The sequence below is a fragment of the Ursus americanus genome, chromosome 6 (assembly GCF_024610735.1).
Source record: "Ursus americanus isolate L20-20 chromosome 6, mUrsAme1.1.p, whole genome shotgun sequence".
In the NCBI taxonomy this organism is placed as follows: Eukaryota; Metazoa; Chordata; class Mammalia; order Carnivora; family Ursidae; genus Ursus; species Ursus americanus.
Window position 1 is genome coordinate 81,273,958 of NC_142132.1, and position 25,751 is coordinate 81,299,708.

The 25,751-nt window shown below is 36.0% G+C and overlaps 1 pseudogene; it reads right to left on the reverse strand.

The window, feature by feature from the left end:
* The window catches only part of LOC123795505 (heterogeneous nuclear ribonucleoprotein A1-like), a 116,655-nt pseudogene that overhangs the window by 89,893 nt on the left and 1,011 nt on the right, over positions 1-25,751 (reverse strand).

The window sequence follows — 25,751 nt, forward strand, 5'->3', positions numbered from 1 at the left end:
ACAGATAATGGGGATGTCGGAGTCATTTAAATTCCTTGACTTAGATTTTATGGTTAAGTGCATCATTCTTTTCCAGCAATTCTTCAAATGTCATCTTTTTCACAGCAACATCATTCTCATAAATGAAATGAAAAAAAAACTTGTTTCTGAAAGTGTAATTTTTTAACACGAAGAGCAGAGAGTTGTAAAATGTGTGTGCGTGTGTGTGTGTTTACATAAGTAGGGACTCATGGAATCATTTAAACAAAAAGTTTTCTGAAAAAATTTATAGAAAGTGGTATGTGTTAGAATGGGGTTTAGTTAGAATGGAGCTTAGTTTTGACCTCCAGGATCATTAAAATATTCCTTGTTAAACTATCACTCAGAGGCTAAGTAATAGAAAAACTACTACTGATTTAATAAGGTCTTTGGAACTTTGCAGTTTAATAGTAAGGGTTGTCCACTTGTGGACAAAATTGCATATTATTGCTATTTTAATGTTACCAAATTTAAAGTTAATGATATAGTGAAAGCAAGGTGAGTAGATATAGGCTATGGTTCCGGTCCTAGCTTTGGTTATGGGTGATGATTTCAAACATCATGATATAATTAATATAATACAATACATAATAAATTCAAAAACTAGATAAGAAACTAAAATGGTTATGTGTGGACCAGTAATGAGAGTGTGTCGTGGTGTTAATGTGTAACATTTGTTTATATTTATAGGTTGCCAAAATGGCATTGACCATAATGGAAATGTTTGGTTAATGTGTCTATCTAAAAATTAGAATTTTTTTAAAAATCAAAGGTCACCTTAAAAAAGGTGAAAAGGTAAATAACAAATGGAAACAATCTATGTGTCCCCAGTTCTCTTTTTCTCACAGATGTGGGAAACCATGAGTTAAAACAAAGGGATGATTACCCCAAATTCAGGTTAGTGATCAGCTCTGGACATAAGGAAGGAGGCCACAATGAGGGAAGGCACAATGGAGTCTTTAAGGCTATTGGTAATATTCTTTATATTAAGCTCAGAGGTGGGTATATGGTTGCTCTTTCTTATTACATTGTTGTTATATATACTTTCCATGTATATTGTGTTAATATATATAGACTCTGGGCAAGACTACCTGGCATCATCAATTTCCAGTATAATACCTTCTAGTTGTGTGAGGTATATGTTTCAAACTGATGCTGGGATAAAATAATTCAGTACATATCAATAAATTAGAACTGGGTCTAGCACAGAGTAAGTCTTCAACATATATCAGCTGTTATTTTTATGGCAAAGTCCCATAAAAGCCATTTTCAGACTTCTTTAATCAGCAAAACAGTCTTCTGAACTCAGTATCCTTATCAACATTTTATAGAGAAGCGAATTTGTTTCCCAATGTAAATGCCATTCTCTTGGTCATATCGTTAGTGTGGAACAGAGTCAGAAGTCAAATTATTATACTCTAAATCATAATTGGCTTACTCTAAGATGCCTACAAAGAACTCAGTGTAAAAAGAAGACAGTGGCTGTGGCCAAAGAGTCACATTGCCTGGCATTCAGAATACCTGTGTTCATTCACTCAGTTCCTCTGTGGGCCTCGGGATGTGATTTGGGCTGGATAAGGTGATATCTGAAGCACAATTTTAGCTCTAGGATTATGTCACATCTTTGATATTTTTTCTTATTACCACTGATATTTTTGTAAGGTTTGACAAGAGAGTAGGTGGAGTGGGGGTACATCCAAGCTAATTTTCCAAGATAAATTTGGCTTCCTGTTAGTCTGTTTCTTATTCTTTATTTGCTTCACTCTTGCTTTGTTTTCTTGTCTCTTTTTTCTTTTTATGTGTGTCAGCATGAAACCATTAATTTTTTTTTCTCTTCAGCACTTTATATTTGGAAAAATAAAATCAATGTCTTTGGTATAGAACTAGAGCTTTCTACAACTGCATCAACTACAGCCACAGTCTCATAGAGCGTATAACATACTTTTGACCAGCTCTATAACCCAGTGGTTCAGAAGCAATATAATGTTGTACATCCTTAAATTGTTGAAAATATTTTACTGACTGTTTTGTAGTCCATGAAGTTTATGCTAGGAATAAAGAAAGAAAATACTATTACTTTGAAAGTATTTAGGTTGTCTAGCATATAGGAAGCAAGGAATAAAAATCAGTTATTACTATTGCTAATGCTAATAAAACATAATTAGGCCTAAGAAGGGAAACAGTTTAAGCTGCCAGTCAGTTACCCTGTAGGATAAAGAAAAATTTCAGTAGAGTTTGAAGATTGTTTCTTGTAGTATCTAGCAGATCAGGCACTGGGATCCTAGAAAGCAGAGAAAAGTTCCAAAACCAGTGCTGGGGGCACTGAAAGCACACTTCACTGATTTTGTATTTCCCCAAGGATGGTCTTTGGGTAAGGAACCAGACAATTAGGTAAAGATGTGAAAGCAGCTTTTATGTTGGCAAAGAAGTGTTTAAACTCTGAGTTTCTAAGTTAGGTGACCCACTTGGGAAATACTAATAAATATTTACATAAATGCCATTTTGAATGTACTTCACATACATTAGACAGCCCTAAAATTATACTGTAGATGGAATAACCAGAAGAATCCAAATACAAAAAGCGCTAATATTACTGGGAGTGTTGGATGTTATTTGTAAGACAAATGAGCAATGATTACAAGAAAATTGTGTGGATAATGAGAAAATAAACTGTGATTTGGAGGAAATTCAACATGCATTCAAATAACATCAATTCTTTACCTACTCTAAGACTCTGTTTTGTATTGGACTTTATGGTCTTAAAGACAAAAGGAAAAATATTAAATTAATTTTTATAGGAAATAAGAGAAGATTTTTAGAAAAAGTCAAACAGCATCTCCTTCTGCCACTACTACATTTGAATAGCAGTTCTTTGTTGTTAAGATATCAGAGAGTACAAAAGCCAACTGCCTCCAAGAAAGAAGCAAATATGCATGTTTTCTGAATCTTCCAAAGCTTGCCTCCAAAGGACTGTCTGTATATGTGAATAAATCATCCAAAATGCTCTCACTATCATCAAAACCTTTCCCTTTTCTAAGCAAGTATTTCAGTGAAAGACTTGTTTTTCTCTGAAAACATATTTCACTCTTAAATCATGACACATTCAGACTTTTCTTTCTGAGACAAAATATATTCTATTTGCAGCAATTACGATATTAAAATATAGGTGTCCTTACAGATAATAATGGTAGTTTTATTAATATATTTTCTGAGTATCCTCTTTCAAGAACATAATTTGATGAACTATATTAAGAAGCTCATCAGTTGCCAATTAATTGTAAGGAAATATTGATTTTATCAGGCCAAGTATGAAGAATATTTACATATTCAACATTTTGCACCAAATAATTTGGGACAGTAGTAAATGCACTTGGTACAATGTAAAATATTAAAATAACTTTCTCTGTGTTGTTTTCTCTGTTCCACTATCCATTATTTATTGTATGAAAATAAGCATATTAAATAAGTTGCTCTGTAATCTTAATGTCAGTTGAAGATGAAATGGCAGCCAGACATTTTCTTAGGAAGCTTTCAGGAGATGGAAGTACTTAAAAATTGAGGATTTTAAGAGTGCTATATTTCAAGTCTATTATTTTCAAAATTCTGTTTTAATTTAATTTAATTTTTTTAAAGATTTTATTTATTTATTTAACAGAGAGAGATAGCCAGAGAGAGAGGGAACACAAGCAGGGGGAGTGGGAGAGGAAGAAGCAGGCTCCCAGCGGAGGAACCTGATGCCGGGCTCGATCCCATAACGCCAGGATCACGCCCTGAGCCGAAGGCAGACGCCCAACGACTGAGCCAACCAGGCGCCCCTCTGTTTTAATTTTAAACATATCTTAGTTTTGAGAGGAGAAAGAGGAAGAATTGTGAGGAAAAAAACTCCAAAATAATTTGGATTAGTTCTTTCCAGAAACTAAACGGTCAGTTCAATGAGTCAATGTAAGTTTCTAATACTAGGCTATATTTTACCTCATTTGTTGGTTCTATACTAATTTGAAATTGCAGCATTCTGGGAAAATTACACCCTAACTACAATAATGCAATTTTCTTTTTCCCAGAAGTTGACTCTGTGTGTGTGTGTGTGTGTGTGTGTGTGTGTGTGTGTACATGCATGTGTTTTGAGAATATGAAGGGGAGAGACAAATCTGGTTTACTAATTAAATCCATAAAGATATGATGACAGATCTTTAATCTGTTTCCATTGTGCCATCATAGTGGGGCAGGTGTAGGAGAGGATTTAGTGTTTGAGGAGAAATATTGCCTATCCAAGTAAGCCTAGCACAAGCAACTATACCTTGATATGCTAGCTAACTGGGGATACCCAAACAACTTATATATTGTATCTTTTTAGGCATCTGTTCATTCATTCATTTGTGTTCATTTATTTTACATATATTTATTATCTACAATTTGCCAGGAACTAATGTGGTACTGGGAATACAGTAGGAATAAAACAGACATGGTTCTTATCTTCATGGAATTATCTATCTGATTGGGATTGGGGTGTTGGATGTGTGATGGGTAGGAAATAATAAATACAAAAACATATTCTCCTTCAGGAAAACATACAGAAAGTATGTGACAAGCATAATATGGCCAGAGGATGTCCAGAAAAACTTTCCTAAGGCAATGACATATGAATGAAGACGGGAAAGATGAGTAGGAGTTAATTAGCTCAATAGACAAAGGCATTCTAGGAGGAAGGAATGGCACTCAAAAATTTCCTGGGAAGAAGGGAGCATTTAAGGAACTGAAATTTGGGCAATTTGATGGAATGAAGAGAAGACTTGTACACCATGATGCCACAGGGCTTGACAGTAACAAAATTTGGTCCTTAATGCTAAGGGAAGTTATTTATTAAATTAAATAGAGGAGTGGTATGATTAGATCTACAATGTGTAAAACAGCCCTGGGATTTCAGGGTGGAAAATGGACTAGAGCATCCCAAGAGAAGGTGTGCAGGACTATTAGTGGGGAACTAACATAACCAAGGAAAAATTGGTAGTAGATCGGACTGGAGACGGTGAAACAGGTCGGTTTTATAAGATATTTTGGGAACAACATATAGGGTGCTGGGTTGAGATAGTAAAATTTGAAGGGCTACCAGTTTACTGCAAGGAGGTATTGTATTATATTGAGTTTGAAGGGCATTTAAATTGTCCAAATGGGGATTCACAACAGTAGTTGGATGCGTGTCATTGGAAATGGTGAGTATATCTTGGGCTAGAGGCTTACATTTAGGAGTCAACATCATATATAAGTGACATCTGAAACTGTGTAAGTGTAAGAGTTAGCCAAAAACATGTAGAAATTGGAAAGAAAAGAAAATCATAGTAGCAGTTTGAGGAACAGAAAGAAGAACGCCTAAAAGAGATTAGAAAGAAGAGGCAGAGAAGGTTAAAAAAAATGAACAGAAGAGTAGTAAATCTTTTAATGGAAATGATGTGAAAGCTACTGATGTTCATTAGGAGGAACACGGAGGGTCATGGAGTTATTGGAGGCTTTGACAAGAGCAATTTTAGAGGTGTGGCAGGCATGGAGGGAAGGTTACCGTGGGTGCAGGAGTAAGTGCAATGTGAGACATGAAGAGGGGGCAAAGACAGTGCTGTAGAGGGAGACAAGAGTGGGAAGATAAGAAAAGTCCCTCTGCCCCTGTGTGCCCCATCCGCCACGGGTAATAGTTGAGCATGTCGAAATGCTGATGGGGTAGGAGCCAGTTGAGAAGGAAATGTTGAATATAGGAAATATAAAAATAGAGAAAATATAAAAAAGGGTTGAACATGGAAAAATAGTAGGGATCACTGGGATCACCTTAATCCAATCAGGCATTTGACTCAAAATTGGGGTGCATTTTCAGCATGACTTTTCCTACCTTTGCTTTGCTGCATATTGTAGGGTGTAGATTTCCAGGGATACCAACTGTTTCATAGGACCCTGGCTATTTAGTATGACTTCACTTTTGTCTCTTCACCAGCTGGAGGCTACTGATAAATTATCTCTGCCTTTTTGGTGGCTTTTTATGTTTAGTTTTTAACATCTTGCTCTTCCTGGCTAAAAATTCACCGGATTTGGCATTACCTCCCTTCACCTTCCTTCTCAAGATTTTGGATCATTGAATCGTGAATGACTGGCCAGAAGCAAACTCCAATTTTTGCCTCCCTCCCTTAGGAGATTGTCAAATCTTGCCTTGCTCTGCTGCACCTTTGTTTCATTCCTGTGAGTGGGTTTATCAGCCTCTGGCTCTATGCTCCATATCAGCAAATATCCTAAGCAGAAATGTTCACATTTCTGGGGTTCCCTTTTCTCCAAGATCTTTGCCTCTCAAAATGCTAGTTTCTTTAGCAACTCTGCAATGTATTTAAGCAAATGCTGTATTGTATCCGACTCCTCTGATTGTTTCTGGTGGAACATGGCTTTGCTGTAAGTGACTGTATTGTATCCCAAAGTGGCAGGGTTGTGCTTCATCTAACTTTAAATAAAATGAGTAATTCAATAAAAGCCTCAAAAATTATGCTCAAGATGTTCTTTGATTTTACACAGGTATATTGTGATAATGGTGATTCATTCACTGTTCTGATTTTGCATAGAAACCTTTAAAATTCTTAGCATTCAATGCCCACTATAGAAGCAAACTTCTTTTAATTAAAACACCCTTTTCCTCTTAGGGGCAGTGCATGGTTTTGTAAAGACTGATTAACAAGAATTAATGTTTTGGGTTCAATTCATGATTTTCAGGCCATGGATTTAAGGATGTTTTCTGAAGAGGGAAAGCAGGTATTCCTCATCCCAATGATTTCAGGCACAGAGAAATAGCAAGTAGAGCTTTTAAGGCTAACGATGTTCTTTTTAATCTTTATTGTTTTTTGACAAAGAAGCTTTTATTTTGCAAAATTTTTAGAATGAAATAATGGAAAAGGTTTTTTTTTACATACTGTAGTTCATAAGAATTTACTCTTCTAGGGGCACCTGAGTGGCTCAGTCAGTTAAACGTCTGCCTTCGGCTCAGGTCACAATCTCAGAGTCCTGGGATCGAGTTTTATGTTGGGCTCCCCGCTCAGCACGGAGTCTGCTTCTCTCTCTCCCTCTGCCTCTCCCTCCTGCTCATGCTCTCTCTCTCTCTCTCTATCTAAAATAAATAAATACAATCTTAAAAAAAAAAGAATTTACTGTTCCAGAGCAATATGGGTAGTAATTAAACAGAATCATTCCTGTATAAAGTTGGATTGAAATTATACTTCACTCGATGAGAGAGAAGAACTCAAAATACGGCGTGATGTCAAATCATGGGCCTATTAAAATTTTCCTCCTTCCATTGCTCTTTGTCTTCCTAGTGACTGGATCCAGCCCCTCCCTGGCACACTGTGGATCCGAACTACATACTGATTTAGGGCCTTGTCTTCTAAAATTCTGTATTTCCCTTCCAAGTTTCCACTAGAAATCAAGAGCAAATTTATTTTGACACCAGGAGATAGCTAAACATTTATGTCTCTACAGTATTCTCAGAGCATATTTTTAGGACACCAGACAGAAGATCATTTTTTTTCACCTGCTTAAATAACCTGAGCAGATCTTATCTCTAGCAAGTCAGATTGGTTAATCTGTCACAAAGTTTGAATAATTTGGCTCTTCTTGCTGTGTACAGCTTTAGTGTTTAAGGAAGGGGAATCAAGTTGAGAAGTGATAATATGTTTCTTTTGAATATTGAAATGATGTTTCGATCCTTTGTAAACTACAGTTTTGGAGACATGTAAAGATGTGTCTGTGTAAATTGGAGCCAAGAGTTAGGCATGCTATAATGTCAATCAGAAGAACTTTAGAGCATGAAGATTTTGATATTTATTAGTAGATCCTCAGGCAAGTTTCTTAATTACTTAACTCTATTAAAAAAAGGGAAGAATATAATAATAATGATACGGTCCTGAAATAGATTTCCTAAAATACAAATGAAAGAAAATGTGAAAGCTCTTTATGACCCCAAAATACTGAGTACATGCTAGATTTGACCATAATTAATAATCAGTAGTAAGAAAAATATCAAAGGTACAAACTTCCAGTTATAAAGTTAATAGGTCCTGGGATGTAATGTATAACATGGTGACTATATAGTTAATATACATTAACTGGATTATGTATTATAACTGTATTGTATATTTGAAAGTCGCTAAGAGAGTAGATTTTAAAAGTTCTTATTACAAGAAAAAGAGATCTGTAACTATGTGTGGGAATGGATGTTATCATGGTGATCATTTCATAATACATACATGCACTGAATCATTACATTGTACACCTGAAACTAATATAATGTTATATATTGATCATATTTCATTAAAATTGTTTCAAATCAATAAAGAGGTTAGCTTAAATCTGTAATTAAAGAACATGGTAAATTCCAGACTACAATCTAATACTGCTTTGAGTAAACAATGAAATTTAAATGGGGAAAATGGAATTTAAAAAATAGTATTTCCTTAAGATCTTAGTTGTATAAAATTCATTGTGGATCTTGTTCTTATCATCATGACTTTTAAATACAAAACTAGATTTGTCATAATGTGTCAGTACTTCCAATATTTTAATTTGCTTATGATCAGGGGCCCCTGGCTGACTCAGTTGTAGAGCATGTGATTCTTGATCTTGGGGTTATGAGTTTAAGTTCCATGTTGGGTGTAGAAATTACTTTAAAAAAATAAAATCTTTAAAATAAAAAAATAAAATAATTTGCAGATGATCAGTCATCCAGTTTATTTAACATTCACGAAAACTTTTGGGTTCCAAATAATTGTGAATTCTATAGAGAGGGAAACATGGATAATCTGAAGAAAGGTATTAGTGCTGTGTAGTGCCTTCATTTTGGTTAAATTCTCATTCCACTCCAAGTTAACATTTGTAAAACAACTATTCTGTATAAAGCTCTGGTGTAGGCTTGGTTCAGAGTTTCTTTTTTGGTCTCCATTTTCCTGACCAATCATGTTATGAAGTACTTAATAAATATTGTAGTGCATCACATTTTTTCCCAAAACACATTGAATAAGGTATTATATAAAATATATTGTAGGTAAAGTATGCTTTTAAGGATATACAAAAGACAAGAAAAAGAGACTCAGAAATCAGATGGTCCTGGGGGAACCAAATAATAGAATAGCCGTATCTAGCCAGAAGCACAAAGGTATATTATGGAGGTGCTTCCATACTTATAGAATGAAAAGGTTTCTATTCATTTTAAGATAGAAGCGAGGGTATTTTAGGAATAAGAACAGAGCAGCTGACTCTCCCTTGTTAATAAAGCACTAACTTAAGGATAATTCACTTCCTTGAAAAACCTTCTGAGTCATGCGTCCCTGCCCTTCCCTGGTCACTTGGAGATGACCCCCAGCCCAATGGCCCCTCACAACGAGCTGTGCAGGAGGGCCATGATCCCTGGCAGGCAGAGACACTTGCTTTGTGAAATCCAGTTGAGAGGTTTTTGGGTTTTTTCCCCTCATCTCTTCTCCATGCCTAGTTCTAGAGGTGGGTAGGAGGCAGGAGTAGTGGACAGCAGTCAGGGGAAAGCCGTAGAATGTGTGTTAATGTTTGTGCATTCACACACATGATCACTATTATAGATTACCAGGAATTAACACAGAGATGGTAACTAGAAGAGCCTTCCCTCAGCTGCCAACCCAACAAAAATACAACAGCGACTGTGCGTTTTGGGTATTGGCCTGTGTTTGCTTTCCCATTTCTATAGGTTTTCCTTTCTTCCCATGTGCTTTTGAATTCCTTGGCTCAAAAATTTCCCAATCTCTTTACTATTGTCTTTGGGATGACACATCCAATGGATTATCCCATATCTTACTATTATCTTTGGGATGATATATTCAAATGAATTCTCTGGGGGCCCCATGTGACAGGTGAAGCCTCATGCTTTAAAGTTCTCTTTCAGTTTCTTTTGATGTTGTCTTCCCTGTTTCTGCACTCTGGGCTTAGACTCCAGCACAGATCTAGCCTGCTTCTGAGGATCGGTATGAAAGACTGGATTTGTCTAAGGAAGTTGTTAATCCTATTGTGTTAATTAACATTATTGAATACTTATGAAACTGCAAAACACCTGGGAAAAAACCCTCGATATTTTGTCACAAGAGAATACCAGAACTTAAAAAAATAATAATACAATAAAAGGTACACTGTGCGCATATTGATATGAACCCAATTTAAAGGGTATTTATTATATCCCTACAAACTAATAAAGTGTTTAAGAGAAAAAGACAGACTGAAATGCATAGTCCTTGTTTTTATGTAAATACAGTGTAATACAGACAGAAATAAGTAGCTAGTTACATAGAAATTATGCATGTTATTTTTGTTATGATGGGCTAATAATCATGCAGAGGATGAAGAAATTATTTTGATTGGCAAAAGAAGAGAAAACTTCACAGAAGCAGTAGCGTTTGAGTGGAGATTACATAATTGCAGCTGATAGAATTGAGATTAGGACAGTAGGTTGTCTTACATAAAGGAAAAAATAGGAAAAAACGTAAGAAATAAATGATCAAAGAGTTGTTAATCATCCACATGCTTCGTTTTTTCATTTAACAAATATTTACTGAACATTTGCAAACAATGTTGAATAAGATAGCATGGGCTTTACTTTAAAGGAGTTACACAGCCTAGCATTGAATACAATTAAGTAAATGAATAATTGTAATGGTGACAAATGCTACGAAAAATATTATGACTGTTTTCATAGGTTCTTACTTAGTCAACTCAGGCTGGAAAGAGATACACATCCAATAAAGTGATTTTTGAATGTTTCCATTAGTTACAAAATTGATTATATTTTGCAATATTTATGTCATCCTTTGCTGAGTTTTTGAAAGTGAAATATTTACTTACTATTTTACTTTATTTAGTAGACATCTTTAAAATATCAGCAGGTTTTCTACATAATCTTAAAAATCATTATTAAAATAAGAAAGTATCAATATTTCCCTAATATCATATAATTGCCAGTCATATTCAGTCTTCTCAAATTGTTTTTTTACCTAAAGTCAAGGCCATGCGTTGCATTGATCTGTTTTAATTTTTCATATCTTCCCCTTTGTGTGCTTTGCACACATGTGACACTGGCTTACGTGATATTCTGCCTTCTGGATAGGTCTAAAGCATTTCCTTTTCATATATTTAACTTGTTTTCCTAGACCCTGTATTTTATGTAAATTTAAAATTGTCTATAGAATAAATAAGACTCACTCCATAGATAATTATGTGTACTTTTTATTGTATCATTTCAAAAGGCGTATAATGCATAATGTAATTTTTTTTTCCTTATCGCTTATTTTAAGCTTGATTTCCGGGTTAACAGACAGCTGCCAAGACGTCTTCAATAAGAGGTTGTAAGTATATCCAAACTCATCAAGTAAACTGGGATAATACCTCATCTCCTGTGCCAAATGTCGTTACTGCTACAGTTGTGGTGTCCAATGAGTTTATGCAGTTACCAAGTATACCATTACAGTTGCAAAATTGTGGTTTTCTGTCATTCAGGATTTTTTGTTAGCTGATACTTTTTGAAGAAGTCCTTTCCAATATCAATTGGGGATATTTGGTAAACTTGAAACACAATTTTTACTGACAGGGCATCAAAAATGCCTATTTTCCCCCCTGTAATTACCAATTCCTAATTCATTTGATGAAACAGTTTTAAACTCAAACCAAAAGGAAGAATAAGAAGTAGAAAAGAATTTTTCAGACAGAAGGAACAGTATTTCAGAGTCTAGACTTAAAAAGGATATAGTTCATAAAAGTAAACAGCAGAATGAAGTAAGACTGGATGGGGAAAGTAAAATCATGCCAGAAGAGATGAGGTCCTAATTGTGGCTCTACAGCCAATGGTAAGGATTTTGGTCTCCATTTCTATGTAATTATGAAGTCATTCAAAGATTTTAAGCAGTGGAGCAAGATGTGCAGATATGTACGTTTTTACATAGCTCTACATTTTTTTTCTTTCTCTATCTCTGTTTTTTAGATTGTGGCATATCATACATAGAATAAAGTACATAAATCCTAAGTGCACAGCTTGATGGATTTTCTCATCTACATACACTCATGTAACCACCACCCAGACCTGTATAAAACATTTCCAGCACCCCAGGAGATGCCTTCATGTTCTTTCCTAGTCGGTGGTCTGGAGACAGCCAGCCTCGAGATGGATCCCAGTGAACCCTGCCTCTGGTATCCTTATCCTTGTCTAGTCCCCTTGCACAAAAAGAAGGTTTTTCTATTATTATTATTATTATTATTATTATTATTATTATTACAGATAAGATGAAGTGCTGTCTTTGAGACTAGGTCCATAAAAGGCTTTATGTCTTCTTTCTTGTTTTCCCTGGATTATGTGTTCTGGGGAAGCCAGCGGCCAGGTCACGTGGAATCTCAAACAGTTCTCTAGGGAAATCCACATGATAAGGAACTGAGGTCACCAAGGTGATAGCCATCTCAGTGAACTTTCTTGGAAACACATCCCGTAGCCCTAGTCCAGCCTTCAGATGACTACAGCCTTGCTTGAGAGCATGGCTGCAACCTCAGGAGACACCCCATGTTAAAACCACCCTGCTAAAGTGCTCCACAATTTATGACCCAGATAAACCACGTGAGATAAGTGTTCATTGTTGTTTTAAGCTATGGAGTTCTGAGATAATTTGTTATACATCAATAGATAATTAATATGGTTTCCCAGAGTTTATCACCCAGATTGACCATCTACCCTGGTCTGCCCAGAAGTGAGAGTTTCCTTGGATATGAGACTTTTAGTACACAAATCAGGAACAATCTTGGAAAATCTGGATGAGTTGGTGGATTCCAATCACGAATTCCATCTCCACAGATCAGATTTTTCTGTTAACTTTATATTAATGGAATCATGCGGAATGTACTCCCCCAAACTGTATTGAGAAATAATTGACAATAATAATTGTATATATTTAAAATGTACAACTTGATGATTTTTAGACATATACATTGTAGAATAATTACCAAGATCAAGATAATTAACATAGCCATCACCTCACAGAGTTAACTTTTTGTGTTTGTGGTGAGAACACTTTAGATGTACTCTCAGTGATATTCAAATACATAGAACCATATTATTAACTAGGTCAACATACTCAGAACTTATTCTTCTCAAAACTGAAAATTGGTATCCTTGTGGCTCCCCATTGTCCCTTTCCCCAGCCCCTGGCAACCACCATTCTTTTCTTTGTGTCTATGAAATTGGCTTTACAAATGACAGGGTTTTCTTCTTTTTTATGACCAAATAATAATGTATAACTATATATCAACAGATATATATCCCATTTTCTTTATTCATTCATCCACTGAAGGACATTTAGTTTGTCTCCATATTTTGGCTATCGTGAACAATGCTGTGATGAACATGAGAGTGCAGATATGATTTGAAATGATTTCACTTCTATTGGATATGTACCCAGAAGTGGGATTGCTGGATCATATGGTAGTTCTATTGTTAACTTTTTTTGGAACCTCCATACTGTTTTCCATAGTGTCTGCACCAATTTACATTCTCACCAACAGTTTACGAGAATTTTCTTTTTTCCACTTTCTCACCAACACTTGTTATCTCTTGTGTTTTTGATGACAGCCATTCTGATAAGTGTGGGGTGATACCTAATTGTGATTTTGAGCTGCGTTTTCCTGATGGTTAATGATGTCAAGCACATTTTCATGTACCTTACACGTGCTTATTGCATTATTAGGATGCCCTAGTATGTGATGAGTCTTTTTTCTTTTGTTGCTTTCAAAATTCTATTTTCTTTGATTTTGAGAGTTTGATTATAACATGTCTTTTTTTTTTAAGATTTTATTTATTTGACAGGCAGCAAGAGAGGGAACACAAGCAGGGGAAGTGGGAGAGGAAGAAGCAGGCTCCCAGCAGAGAAGCCTGATGTGGGGCTCAATCCCAGAATGCCAGGATCACGCCCTGAGCCAAAGGCAGACGCTTAACGACTGAGCCACCCAGGTGCCCCTGATTATAACATGTCTTGGTGAAGATCTTTTGGTGTTGAAAATGTTTGGGGACCTTTGAACTTCATGTACCTGGATGGCCATATCTCTCCCTAGATTTGGGAAGTTTTCAACCATTATTTCTTTAAATAAGCTTCCCGTCCCTTTTTCTCTTTCCTTCTAAGGCTCCATAATGCAAATGTTGTTTTGCTTAATGAATGCCATAATTTGCGTAAGCTTTCTTCACTTTTTTTATTCTTATTTCTTCTCTTTCCTTCAACTGCATAATATGAAGAGATCTGTCTTCAGGTTTGCAGATTATTTCTTCTGTTTGATTGGAGCCCAGTGTTGAAGCTCTCTACTGCATTTTTCATTTCATTCATTGTATTCTTCAGATCCAGAATTTTTATTTGTTTCTTATTTATAATTTCTAGCCATGCTGTACTTCTCATTTTTTAATGATTTGTTTTCCTGAGTTCATTGACTTGTCTGTCTGTGTTCTCTTGAATCTCATGAGCTTCCTTAAAATGATTTTTGAATTCTTTCTTGGGTAACTCATTGGTCTTCATTTCTTTGGGGTCAGTTACTGGAAAATTATTATTTCATTGGGTGGTGTCATGTTGCTTTTTTTGTGTGTTTCTGATGGCTTTGTATTGATGTCCCCACATTTGAGGAAGCAGTCATCTCTTCCAGCCTTTTTGTACTGGCTTTTGTGGGGAAAGATTTTACCTTAAGGGTGGCTGTAAGGGTATTGGCTGCGTGGGGTGCAGCATCTCTGGTTCCTGGAAGGGCATAGTGGTGGTAGTCTCCATGAGGCTCCATCACCTGAAGGCAACATCAGTGAAAACTGTGGGGGTCTTCTGTGGCCAAGGCTGCAGAAGTCCTCTGTGTGGCACTGCTGGGGTCTTCTTGTTCTCCCTTTTTACCTGTGGGAAGAAGTTGTAGCCAAGGGAATCCCCTTTGGCACCAGTTTTGGTATGTTGGCACTTAGAGCAGCAGTTGAGCTATGGTTCTGGGATCAGGTGCATCTGGAACTATTGTAGCACCTGGGTCTTGGGCATTGTTATACTTGCTGTGGTGTCAATGCTGGTATTTGAGGTATGGGTGGTATAGCTCTCCCATGAAACCATGATCCAGGTCTTTGTGGTTTGCCACAGTGACTCAGGCTCTGGGAGTGTTGGGGGAGAGCAGTGGTATGGACCCTAGTTTGACAGGGTACAGCAGTGGCTTGGGCCCAGAGACAGGTGCAGCAGCAGCATGCCTTGGGGATGGTGGGTGAAAGTCCTGACTGTGGCCCCCTGGCACAGTCACAGAACAGCAGTGGTTACGGCAGATCTGAACCCCAACTTAAAACACAGAGGGTGGCTTGCAGAGCAGTGGTAGTTCTAATCCCGTAGATCATGAGGTTCTGTGGCATCCTGATCCCAGAGAGCAGGGCACAGCAATTAATGGGGTCCCTGGAAGTCAGTCTCACCACAGTGACAGCTCCAGCCCTAGGGAAGAAACACAGTAGCAGGGACTCCAGGCAGCTCCATCAGCTGGGTTCAATATTAGTAAAGACTGTGTGGTCCTCAATAGCAAAGTTTACAGAAGTCTGTGGTGGTGTGGCTCGGCAAGGTTTCTCCTACTCTCCCTTTCCCTTTGGAGTGAAATACCTCTGAGGGGATCGCTTTGGCCCCAAGCTTCTCTGGACCAGGGGATAGGGGTGTTGCAGGTAAAGTGCTTCCTATACTTTTCTATGCAACCATCCTTGGATTTTCATCTCCATGAGTTTTTGCTGCTATTTTCCTCATTTTGCAGTTGTTTATTTATTGTCTTTGTTGAGGAGACAAATTTTGGGACCTCGTAACCCTCCATCTTGCTGATGTCACACTTATGAACTATTTACATTTGTTCTGAAGTTTTTTGCTCAATATAATGTTTTTTTTTTTTTTGTGATAGATCCACGTTCTTGGGTATGAATAATTTATTCCTTTTTATTGCCAAATGTATTTCATTATATGGATATATGACATTTAAAAACATTCATTCTACCATTGGTGGACATTTGTTTTAATTTTTCCAGTTTGGGGATTTTATGAATAAAACTACTATTTTCTATAAAGCTAGGACATTCTCGTCCTTTCATGAAGTTATGTACTCATTGCCCTTAGGAATATGTATAAACGTAGAATTGATGGGTCATAAGGAAGAAGTTTATTTAGTTTTTAGTAGATTCTGCCAAATAAATTTTCGAAGTTATTCTATCATATCATGGTTCTACTGGCAATATATTACCATTCTAGCTGTTTCACATTCTTGCCACCCCTGGCTTCATTTTTTTTTGTCATTTGTGTGGATATGTAGTGGTGTGTTGTAGTTTTAATTTGCATTTTAATGGTGAGTATTGATGTTTCATAGTCTGGCCATTTAGATATCTCCTTTACAATATATATATATATATATATATATATATATATATATATATATATATATATATATATACACACACACACAGAGAAATCTTTTGCCCCTTTACTTTCCATTTTGATCTATATCTTGTGGGTTTGGAGGATTTTTAAGACTCTTTATAGAGTTAGGATATGAGTCATTTGTTTCATATAGGTATTGAGTTATCATTTCTCAGTGAGAGATTTGCATTTCCAATCTCTTAATGCTGCCTCTATTTGACAGAAGTTATTAATTTTTTCAGAAGTTATTAATTTAATAAAATCCAATTTATTTATCTTTTGGTTTTATGTCTGTTGTTTTTGTGCCCTGTTTAAGAAACTTTTGCCCATTCCAGGGTTATGAAGGTAGTGTCCTATGTTTTATTTTAAAAGTTTTGCAATTTAACATGTCAAACTAATGCTATGATCCATTTCAAATTAACTTTTGTATAAGGCATAAAGGAAGGTCAAGGTTCACGTTTCTCTACAATATCCAATTGATTCAGTGTCACTTTTTGAAAGGCAGTTCTATGCCCTATGGGTCGTAGTTGTATTCAGATAACCATAGAGAAGTGGGTTTTTATGCATTGAATAGATCCTGGGACAGAAATAGGCATTAGTGGAAAAACTGGTGATTCTTCATTAAAATCTGGAGTTTAGTTAATAGTAATGCACCAAGGTTGACTTCTTAGTTTTAACAAATGTATCACGGTAATGTAAGGTGTTAACATTAAAGGAAACTGAGTGAAGGTATATGGAAGCTTTCTGTATTATCTTTGCAAATTCTTTTTATATTTAAAATGATTCCAAAATAAATAGTTGATTTTTAAGCAGTGGGGTCTGCTTATTTGGTTTGTTTTTCCTCCTTTGCATTGATAGCATAGTGCCTTAATTACTGTAGCTCTGTAATAATCCTTGATACCTCTGATGGCTTTAACAATTGAATGTAGTGGAAACGAACTTTGCCAGTTCTGTGATTAAGCCTTAAGAAAGGCTGTCAGATTCTTCATTTCACTTTTAGGAGTCATGAGTCTTCAAATAATTATTCCTAGCTGAAGAGACTATATGGAACTATGACACGGAAAGATGACATGGGCAAGGAGGAGAGAGAGACTCAATACCAGAGTTGCTGCTTAACCCAGCCTTCAAGACATCCCCATATGTAAGCAGACTTGGACTTCCAGATTACTGAGACTACTTCTGATATCATCTGGAACAGAATTCTCCAGCTGAGTCTAGTCACCCTACAGAATTATAAAAGCCACTTTTCAAGCCACTGAATTTTGGGGTGGTTTATTATGCAACAATAACTAACCAAGATAAAAACTCTATTGAAGACCGAGGCTAGTGGTATGACAGTTGATCACTGAAGTTAAGAAAGGAGGTATCAGTGACTGGGGAAGGGAGACATGGGGATGTGTGTAATAAAAGGAAACCAAATAGGGGTGCATGGTTGGCACAGTCAGTTAAGCATCTAACTCGATCTCAGTTCAGGTTTCGATCTCAGGGTAGTGAGTTCAAGCCCTACATTGGGCTCCATGCTGGCGTGGAGCTTACTTAAGAAAGAAAGAATAGAAGGAAGAAAGAAAGAAAGAAAGAAAGAAAGAAAGAAAGAAAGAGAAAGAAGGAAAGAAAATAACCTACTATAGTGCTTTGAGGGATGCATTGCATGCCTCTTTTAGAAGGTAACAGGAAGAAAAAAGAATAACGAGTAAACACCAGTAAACACCTCTACTCCTAGATCTGGGGGGATCCAGATATCAGGTTTTCCCTCCTAGAACAATAAAATAAATATGACAAAACATAATAAAACTTGTTTCCACATATTGAACAATAAGCAGTGTAGTACTGATTCTTGGGAGAAGGGAAACAAACATGATAAACCTCGTGATTGCTCCAGATTTCTGCTCAGAGATGATTTCTGAATCATGGTGCAGAGACAAGGAGCTGAGACAGAGCCAATGACCTTGCTGAGTTGAGGGGCTAGAGATCAAAGTTCAGGGAAATCGCCTCAGGCAGAATTTGCTGGGCAGAGCACTGAAAAGGAGGACACCCTGAGGAGAAAGCTCCAGAAATCACAATACGTGTCCCATTGACTATTTTTTTTGTCTGCAAATTTTATTATTTTATTTTTTTTATTTTAATGTTTTTTTATTATATGATGTTAGTCACCATACAGTACATCCCTGGTTTTTGATGTAAAGTTCGATGATTCATTAGTTGCGTATAACACCCAGTGCACCATGCAAGACGTGCCCTCCTTACTACCCATCAACAGCCTATCCCATTCCCCCACCCCCTTCCCCTCTGAAGCCCTCAGTTTTTTCCCCAGAGTCCATAGTCTCTCATGCTTCATTCCCCCTTCTGATTACCCCCCTTCTTTATCCCTTTCTTCTCCTCCCGATCTTGCTAGTTCTTATGTTCCATAGATGAGAGAAACCATATGATAATTGTCTTTCTCTGCTTGACTTATTTCACTTAGCATTATCTCCTCCAGTGCCGTCCATGTTGCAGCAAATGTTGAGAACTCGTTCTTTCTGATAGCTGAGTAATATTCCATTGTATATATGGACCACAACTTCTTTTTTTTTTCCACTTTTTTTTAATGTTTTTTTATTATATTATGTTAGTCACCATACAGTACATCCCTGGTTTTTGATGTAAAGTTTGATGATTCATTAGTTGCATATAACAGGACTCTTAAATGTGAACAATTCCCAGTCTTCAGCAGAGTTGGGAAAAGTTTGAAGTCCAGCTAGTGTGAAGACCACTTTGAACAATTTTCAAAGAGCAATCAGTAGAACCCCAAGAAGGGTCAATCTTTATTAATAAGGCTAATTTATTCCCGAATGAAGGCTGCTATAGATCTGTCCTGCAAAACCTTAAAAATAAACCTCCAAAAGATCAAGTAACTTATTTGGAAGTAACTTAATTACCTACAAAAGCAAACTTCAAAACTCTGTAAGAAAGAAAACAAAATCTAAACTCCAAAAACTCTTTAAAGGAAGAAAACAAAACCCAACACCCCAAAATGTAATAATCAAAATATCACACATCCAATAAAAAAATATTAAGCACATTTGGATATAGGTTTAGTCAATAAAAACTGCCAGAAATAATAGAGATGATAAAATTAGCAGACTAGGGTGCTAAAGAATATGTTTTAAGTATGCTCAATATGTTTAAAGATATTTTGGGAGCAGAGTGAGGGGCGAAAAGAACACATGGAAAAAAGAACTGAAAGGAACTTCTAGAGATGAAAAATATAATATCTAAAAATGCAAGATTCAGTTGGTAGACTTATAAGTAGATTAGTCATTGCAGAAGGAAATATCAGTGAACTAGAATGCGCAGTAAAATTATCCAAAATGAAGACAAAACAAAGCAGAACCTTAATACTGACCTCGGGGCATATATCGAATCATCTAGCATGATTGACCAAAGCATAGTTATAAACTTCTGGGAATTTCAGCCCAAAACAGGGCAACTCTGATGAACTATTTCAGCTTCATAACTCTCTGTGGGGTTAGGGGAAGTTATCAAGTCTATTGTACCATATCTGGCTTCTTTCTCTGCCCCATCCTTCTTCTTCCTCCATCACAGGTGTTTAATCCTACAGGTACTCCCTAATAAACTTTAAATTCTGTCTCAGAGGCTGCTTCTTAGAGAATCAAAATGTGATAACAATTATTAAAAATATGAGTCCAAGTGGTATTGAGACTCAATGGAGCTAAAATGGAATGCAGGCACATACACAATTTTTTAAAGGCAGGAAAAAACATGAAAAGGAAAAGACATATGGGAATATATGGTTGATTTAACCCAATCATATCAAAAATTTTATTATACAAATAATGTAATCATTCTGACTTAAAGCAGAGGATTTTTGTTGTTGCTGCTGTTATTCTGTTTTGTTTTGTTTTCTGGCCATTAATTTACACATGATTCTGTGGGCAAGCAATTTGGACTGGATTTACCAGGCAATTCTTTGGCCTTGCCTGGGGTCATTCATGTGGATGTTTGTCATCTGGTGGCTTTTTTTTTTTTAATTTAAATTTTAGTTAACATACAGTGCAATATTGGTTTCTGGAATAGAATTTAGTGATTCATCACTTAACCGACAACACCCAGTGCTCATCACAAGTGCCCTTCTTAATAGCTACCACCCATTTAGCCCATCCCACAACCCTCCATCAACCCTCAGTTTGTTCTCTATTGTTAAGAGTCTCATGGTTTGTTTCCCTCTCTCCTTTTTTTCTTTTCCCCCTTCGCATATGTTCATCTGTTTTCTTTTTTAAGATTTTATTTATTTATTTATTTACCAGAGAGAAACAGAGAGCACAGCAGGGGGAGCGGCAGACAGAGAGAGAAGCAGACTCCCCACTGAGCAAGGAGCCCGATGTGGGACTGGATCCCAGGACCCTGGGATCATGACCTGAGCTGAAGACAGATGCTTAACTGACTAAGCCACCCAGTATCCCTGTTTCATTTCTTAAATTCCACATATGAGTGATAGCATATGATAATTGTCTTTCTCTGACTGACTTATTTCACTTAGCATAATACACTCTAGCTCCACCCACATCGCTGCAAATGGCAAGATTTCATTTTTTTTGAGGGCTAAGCAATATTCCATTGTGTATGTATACCACATCTTCTTTATCCATTCATCAGTTGATGGACATTTGGGTTCTCTCCATAGTTTGTTTGGTTAAAGCAGAGGTTTAAAGACAAAGACATCCATCATTGTAAAGAAAGTAGAAACTTTAAAGTAAGGTAATCATTCTAATATATTTATATATGTAATTTATATATTTATATTAAACACTAATCATAATAAAGCAGCAGTAGCTGTACTAATTTCAGAATAAGTGGACTTCATGCCAAAGAATATTTCCAAGGATGAAGAGAAACACTTCAAAATGATGAGAAAATCAATTTATCAAGAAGAAAAACAGTTGTAACTGGGTTATATGCTTAACTACATAGCTTCAAAATACATGAAATAAAAATGGGCAGAACTGAAAGCAAAAATAGGCAAGTCTACTATAAGAGTTTTCAACACTCTCAGATTAATAATTAATAGAACAGTGCAGAGAAAATCTTTAGGGATGGGGGAGATTTATATAAAGGTTATCAACCAAGTTGTTCTAATATATTTTATAGAACATTCCACACAACTTAAAAAAATGGACGTTCTTTTAACCGCACATGGAGCAATTATGAAGATAGACCCCAAGTCTCAATTCATTCACAAAAGTAGAAGTCATTCAGAATGTGTTAACTGACAATTGGAATTAAACGGGAAATTAATAATAGAAAGAATGAAAAATTGCTGAATATTGGAGAAATTATAATGCCCACTTATATACAACTCACAGATAATGGAGGAAATTACAACAGGAAGTAGAGGATATTTTGAACTGAATAAAGATGGCAAGAAAATATATCAAAATTAGTGTGATATTAATGAAGTAGAGATTTGAGGGAAATTTATCTTTGAACACTATTTTTTTTTTATTTGACAGAGATAGAGACAGCCAGCGAGAGAGGGAACACAAGCAGGGGGAGTGGGAGAGGAAGAAACAGGCTCATAGCGGAGGAGCCTGATGTGGGGCTCGATCCCAGAATGCCGGGACCACGCCCTGAGCCAAAGGCAGACACTTTAACTGCTGTGCCACCCAGGCGCCCCTGAACACTATTGTTAAAAAAGAGAAAAAATAGAAACAATAATCTAAACTTCCACCTTAAGCTGTGAAGGAGGAGAAGAAAGAGAAGGAAAAGAGGGGAAGAGCAAGTAGGGGGAGGAGCAAGAAAGAACTGGGAAAGAAGAGTGAATTCAATCCAAAGTAATATAGGGAGGAAGTAATAAATATAATAGAGAAGTATGTCATATAGATTAGAAGATGCAGTATTAAGATTTCAATTATCCCACGCAATGTTGGGACACACAATTATCCCGCACAAATGTAAATTGGTACAATGACTTTGGAAATTGGTTAGGCGGTATCTTAAAAAGTTAAATAACATTTATAAATATTTACATGCTTAGGCATTTGTCCAAGAGAAATGAAAACATATGTCCACGCAGATACTTGTATACAAATGTTTATAGAAGCGCTATTTCAGAATGGCCAAAAATAGGAATCAGCCTATCCATCAAAACTCAAATAGATAAATAAACCCTGGTACATTCATGAAATAGAATACTATGCAGCAATAAGAAAGACTCAGCAATTGATATATACAAAAACATGAATGAATCTCAAAATAGGATGCCGAGTTAAAGAAGGTATCAAAGAAAACGTACTGTATACCTTTGCCTAAATAAAACACTAGAAAAGATGGAAAGCAGAGCAGGTGTTGGTGCCTGGTTGGGCTAGTGGCATACTAGCAGTGAGCACTCGGGAACATTCTGTGGGGATGGATTAGTCTATATGTTTTTTTATGATAGCTGCATGCATGTATGCACACGGGTGTATACGTTTGTGAAAACTCATCAAAATGTGTACCTAAAATGGGTGCATTTTATAATACATAAATTATATCTCAAAAATTTAAGAAAAACATAGACCATAAAAAATAGCTTGGAATACAGGATCTGGATTGAGACTGAGAAGAACCATTGGAAGAAATATTTGGAATTACATGTAAATTCAGATTATGGAGGGTCCTGAATTTCAGTTTTACATTTGGAGATTTTATTTTGCTCTTCATGCTGTCATAATATTAAATCCTCACATTTAGTATCAGACACTCAACTTTATGAATCATTTTACTGTTGTATCACATAACTAGACATGTAAGAGACTTATTTAAAAATCTAGGTATATACCAACAGATTTTATAAGGATGGATAAACTTGGCATGATAATTGAGACTGATTGTCTGAAGAATTGATCCCTGTTTGGAAGTCTACTCATGAATATTAGAGCAAACTTGGTGAGCATAGTACAAATAAAATAGATTTCAGTATTCTGAATGGGGTATTTCTATACTGGAATGATAAATCCTTTTCTTCTAACTTTAGAAATACATTTTTCTTACTATACCCTTTACTGTAGGTGATAATGGGCAAGCAATGAACTCTCTTTTTTTATGTATGACTACCATCCTCCACCCTAAATTCTAAAGGGTGGCATAGCTTTACAGTTTAAAAAGCATTTTCAAGTAAAATGTATATTCATTTTATTAACTGTCTTAGTAATAGTGTACTAGCTTTATTTATGTCAGCGTTATTATAGCTCCAATTTTAGAGATAAGAAAACTATGCTTCCAAAAGTGAAGGGGAGTGAGACACAAACAGAACTGACGTTTATTGAACATTAACTGTGCGTCACCATTATGATGCAGAATTTCTATATTCTGTCTGAGTTAATCCACACAACACCCTTGAGAGATAAGACATATATGTCTGTTAATAGACGATGAAACAGAGACACAGAAGCAAATGTCCAGGCTAGTACAGAATTGGTAAAGAGCAGAGCCAAAGGCTGAATCCAAAAGTCTGGCTTCAAAAATGTGTCTGTTTCACTAATCACACACCTTATGAGAAAATATAAAGAAAATATCGCTTGAATCCAGCATTTTCCGTTCCAAATTTAGTTTTCTTCATTGTGCATCTCCTCGTCAAAGTTGATATTTTGCAACCTACTGTTCATTTCAAATTAGTTTTATAACAAGTTTTAATTAATTCTCAAGCTTGCAGATTAATTGTTACCCATTTTATATGACCAAAGTAGTTAAATTCATATATAATTTTAAAGGGAATATGGTTCAAACAAAACCCAAATGGTGATTTTTTAAATGTTTAATTTGAAATCTATTCTTTTCTATATACTTTACAGATTTTTGTAGAAACTATAGTCATGGAAACATTTTCTGACACAATTATCCTATTTTTTAATTTTACTTTTAAAAATTGACTGTAGTTTTGTATTTTGGAATGTGTCTGTCTTGATTATTGGCACATAGCGTGTTCTTTCTCCAGATGCCAATACTGACTTTTCTCATGTTTAGAGGTATTATGGTTTTCTCTGAGAGTCCACAACTTGAAATTCATTGCCGAGGGTCATGACTCCAAACATAGACTTCGAGGTTCTCATAGGATATAATCGGGGACTCATATGAAAGCAATTTTCAAAATTTATGCTCAGAACGAATAAGTTGATGATAACATAGCAAAAAGTAGTCTTATAAAAGGTACAGGTACACCTAAAATTTTTGTGGGAATCAACAGGCAAGTAACAAGGTCATTTTGTTCCCACAACGCTTCATTCTACAATGAAAAATTGGGGGTGCAAATGAAACTTAGGGAAGAAGTTTATAATGAGGCTCCTTAATTTACACTCTCTTTTTAAGAATAATGCAGTAGAGCTGATCTTTGGCCACTAACGCATTTCCTTTAAATAGAATTTGATCTCTCATCAATCATTGAAAGGCTCTTAATTTTTATTTTTATTTTTATTATTATTATTTTTTAAAGATTTTATTTATTTATTCGACAGAGATAGAGACAGCCAGCGAGAGAGGGAACACAAGCAGGGGGAGTGGGAGAGGAAGAAGCAGGCTCACAGCAGAAGAGCCTGATGTGGGGCTCGATCCCATAACGCCGGGATCATGCCCTGAGCCGAAGGCAGACGCTTAACCGCTGTGCCACCCAGGCGCCCCAAAAGGCTCTTAATTTTTAAAACAATGTGCAAGGCTAATTAAGTAATATTTAGGAATGTATTTCTCTGAGATTAGATTTGTTCTCATTTCAATAAGCTGACAACACCTTGCTGTTTATTACTAAGAGGAGAAAACAATTTCGGGCACTGTGGACCTAACTGATACTTTTGAAATAGTTTCTAATGAGTTTGTGCATTGCACAAGTCTTAAAGTACTCTTTTCTTTCTTTTTGGTTTTATCATTCATGAGATTGCAGAGAATTAAAAAAAATCATACATATTCAACCTTTAAACAAATGAAAAACCTCATTAATTTACGTAAAAGTTACTCAGATTTGGGCAAGACTTGTGTCATTTCCTAGAGTTTTGTTGTGGTGTGCTTGACCTCACAAAGGTTTTCTAATCTTACAAATTCAATTCATTGCAGGTGTTAATGGCCGCAAGTATGTTGTCTAGTGAGAATCGATACTTTCGCCAATTTTGCCTGAAGAGGGCAGTGCTTCACCAACGGAAGCAATCTTTAAGGGTAAAATTTTGGAGACTGCAGTGACTAGGGAGGAAAAGAACCAACTATAACCAACTCTGTACTCAGCACAGCTGAACAAATAAATAGACTTTTTACTTATTATCAAAA